Below are 4,435 nucleotides of genomic sequence, written 5' to 3'. Positions count from 1 at the left end.
GTGTGTTTCATGTCAGTTGCACCAACTAGAATAAAAATTCTATGATGTCAATGTGTTGATTCAATTCATAGCAACTTTATTCTTAGCATACAGACTTGTGAATGGTCCACTATAATCAGTTCAGAAATATCCACTGGATGCCTGAGTTAGGAGGCAAACAAGCAAATGTCACTTGACTGTTCTGTCCTTTTTCTCTTCTCCTTAATCCTACCTGAACAACTTTGACTTACTGTGTGATCTCTTCTTGGTTGCATGTTACACTATCATGTTCTAGGAATTTCCATGCACATTTAGATCTAGCCTTCCTATGCTCAGGAACATCTGTCTAATAATTGCATCTACTCAGAATCCCAGCCTTCCTTCACATAACTCAACTCTCCTTAGCAGCTGTAGCCAGAAGGGCTGAATCAAACCCTAATGCAAGTAACCCAATGGAGAAACCTGAAAAAGTAAAAGAAGTTATAATTAAAAGTGGTGAGAAAATCTAAAATAAATCTAAATTTGGAAATGGTGAGTACCTTTTAAATTTTACTTCAAACCAAAGCAAGCTAGAAAGGTCCTAGATAATTAAAGTAATGGCTTTGGGAGACAATTCATAAGAGATTCTATTTTTTATATTTTATTTATTTTCTTTCTAAAATTAAATATATTTACATCATTCCCCCTTTCTTTTTTTCATCACTTGCCATGGATGTCCCTTTGCTTCCTTAAAATCATAGTCTTTTTATCTGTCATTATTACATGACCAAAGAAACACAGATTCAAACAGACAGAAGGAAACTCACACTCACACACACACACACACACACACACACACACACACACACACACACAGAGTCCTTCTACCACATACAATCAAGGTGTTCATGCATTGCAGGCAGGTTCAGTGTCTCAGAATCTAAAGAAGAAACCATAGAGTAGCAAAGATGAGCAAATGCCTTGCAGCCACAAACTGAGATTGTTAAATATGATCAGGTCCCTCCATCTGCTGCTGGGAGCTTTCTGCACACAGTCATCTGCTCATCAGGGACAAAGACTAGACACAAACACACAGGACCCAGTATGGTCCTCAAGCAAGCACCTGTCAAGGCCACTTTTAAAGCATGGTGAGAGCTCACACACTACTGTCCCTTTCACCAGACTGATTCAGGACAGAGACTCTGCTTTTTGTTTGGAGGAAGCAGAAAAGCCTATGTCCATATCCCATACCTACCCAGGGTCCAAGTTCTGCCTCCTTATGCTCTCAGGGAAATTGGTTTAGACACCATGACACCTGAAATTTTAGCCTCCTGAACTCAGAAGAGCTTTCTTGACCCTATGAGATCAAAAGGGTCAGCAGAGAACTGGGATAATGCCTACCTATTGTTCAAATTCATTTTTGTATAACAGTCCAGGATTTCACTCAACTCAATTTGCTCATATTTTATACTCTGTTGCTTAATTGTTGGTTCCTCCAACTTGTCCACCTGCTGGTCTTGCTTAGTGAAGGAGGAGATTGGGATGGTGCCTCCGCAGTAGTCCCTGCAGGTAGATAAAGACAAGTGAAGTGGAATATTTGAATGTCATAGGGCAGGAGACTGTTCTGAGAACCAGGAGAAGGCATAAGAAAAGGAAGTGTTAGTGACCCAGTCAATGCCCCAGACAACATGGCAGCTACGCTCTCGCTGGTGTCCATGAGCTATGTCTCGGACTGCAGAAAGCTTGTATAGACTTGTGCATCACATGCTGGTTTAGTCCCCTGTGTCTGGAAAGACATAAGCTACCCAAGCCATGTAGATTAGATGGACAGTGTCACCTCATATCTCAGGTTGTACAGGACAGTTTTGTTGTCCCTAGAGGTTAGCAGTACCAAGTTCTTATCACATTTGTCCAGAACAAAACCATCTGAATGTCTGGGTGTTGGTGCTTGACCAGGGGAGTTTCCATCCTTTCTAATTAGCATCAGATTCACAGGGAAAACTGAAGGAACCCACTCAGATGAACTGCAGCAACACCCTACCCTGAAAGGGATTCCATATTAGTCACACCAATGCTCCTGCTGGTCTTCCTTTCCAGTCAGAATGTGGTTAAAGTCTCCCAGAAAAGCAGATTTGACAATTCATTTCTCTATTACACTAGCCATCATTTACTCTTGATATGCTCTGGGGTAACCCAGGGAAGCAGGATAAGCCCATTGCCTCCCAGATGTTGATGGTCTAGCTCAAGTCCACCTCCTCCAGGAAGCTCCCTTACCAGGATTCATGTGCCTTTCCCAGAACCATTTATTTCTCTGTGTTTTACCCTGAGACCTAAGGTCAGCTTCCTTCTACCTCTCTCTGGTCTATGGACACTGACAGTATACCCCAGTCACTTGTTGTTCCCAGAGCACCGGTGACATCACAGGGACCACCACCAAAGGCTCTCCACAACAAAATAGAATTGTAGAGATGGGACTATTAGGGTCAGCAGCAGCCCTCACCTACCTACTAACTAGATCTTCTGCAATTCACTGGAAGCCATAATGCCCTTCCTGGGAATTTCCCCAGATACATAAGGAAAGACCTTCACCTCTTCATTACAAAGCCAGTGATCTCTGTCTGTTTTATTAAAATACATTCAATGCTTTATGTATAGATGTTGAAAACTCAGTTTTAAAAATATCCCAGGAAAGGGCTCATGCCTTTAAAGAGCACCATACAGGAGAAATAAAGGTTACCAGGTAAATAATTCAGGATGGTGGGGAGGAAAGTTAACTCCCCTGAAGACAACAAGCACTTTGCCTATGATCCACATGGCTGGTACAATATATTGATGTGGTAGGAATATTAGTTGTCCTGTGAGAACAAGGTAAGTCTCATGATGGATGAAAATTGTCCCAAAACTTCAATAGGACAGAATTCCAGTCATCATAAGTTATCAAATGTGTGATCAACTTGTGACAGGTCATGTTAGAGACACTAATGATGCAGGCTCCTCGTGTGTGCCCTCAACACAGAGCTAACACTCCCATGAAGAGTGGTGGTCCATTCCTGCATTCAAGTATGAGGGAAAATGATTGGCTATTGAGAGGTCACACAGAGATATGCAAAGGCATTTTCAGAATATGAAATTTGTTATACTCATGTGGAAAATATGCAGTATGGCACTGCCATGGTGCTTTACCTATACCTACACAACAGACAAATTCCTTGATAACGAGTCACCTGTTGCAATGTACATGTACTTAGGAAAAGCTTAAATTACAATATTCATTGGAGCATGAACAGTTCAAGCAAATGAGCATCTTTTGCCCTAGATATGTCCCAGAGCTCCACTTCACACTTTTGAATTTCCTAGAAATCCTGAAATGAAAAGATAGCATCATGCTCACTCTAGATAACAAAATTTTCTGGAGTCTGGTGTGGCTTCAAAAGTGTTCTTGGTGAACCCCAGAACAAATGAGTTATGTGGGTTAATCTATGTCCATTCTGATGATGTGTCACACTGACAACCATGTTAGCAATACCAAATTCTAGAAATCAAAGGACAGCACCTGTCCCACACACTACCTCATCTCAGTTAAACAGGACAACCTGAATGATAATCAGGAAGTAACAGACAGTTGAGACTCTTCCCTCTCAGGTCCTGAATGTCCAGATATGAGTCTTCCCCACTGTGGAGGTCAATTATTTATATAGTCAGGTAGGTATCTCAGACGGTATCTAGTTCCTTATAAATCTATGCATCAAGTGACCCAGGTGACAGACTCCTATGGCTTATTCACAGCTGCAGAGGATGTACCTTGGCTTCACTACATTCAGCCATGTGCTTTAAGAAGCCCGGAGGTAATTGCTACTGTCAGCCATGGAGAGTTGAATCTCACTTTATAAGCAGTGAGTAAGAATAGCTGTTCACATCCTAAATGTTCATACCCAAAACTGTTATATTAGTCAAGGATGTCTAGATTAATAGCAGTCATAAATGAATCTCTCTATGGAAAGGGATTTGTAAGAATGGCTTACAGTATGTACTCTAGCAAATCAACCAATGGCTGGCTATGAATTGAGAGTTTTAAGAATCCAGTAGTTCCTCCATCCACCCGACCATATGTCTCAGTTTGCTGCAGTATATGCTGAACCCTTAAAGAAGCAGGCTCTAATGCAGGTGAAGGAAGAGATGTGCTAATCAGATTGTAAGAGCAGATAAAGAGGACAACGTTTTTCCATGTCCTTATATATGCTCGCAGCAGTAATCCAGATTACATCTGAATTAAAGATCTAAATGAAAGGTGGGACTTCCTATCTCAAAGATCTATACTAAAGTAGTTCTTCCTTCTTCAAATTAAGCAGAAATGACCCACCAGTGTGCCTTCTATTTGGGGGCTTTAGTTAATCCCAGATGTAGTGGTGTTGACAACCAAGGATATACATCACATTCTTAACCTATCTACTGATATTTTGAGTAAATGCCTTCACTA

The sequence above is a fragment of the Phodopus roborovskii genome, unplaced genomic scaffold, assembly GCF_943737965.1.
Source record: "Phodopus roborovskii unplaced genomic scaffold, PHOROB, whole genome shotgun sequence".
Classification (NCBI taxonomy): Eukaryota; Metazoa; Chordata; class Mammalia; order Rodentia; family Cricetidae; genus Phodopus; species Phodopus roborovskii.
This window is presented reverse-complemented; position numbering follows the sequence as displayed.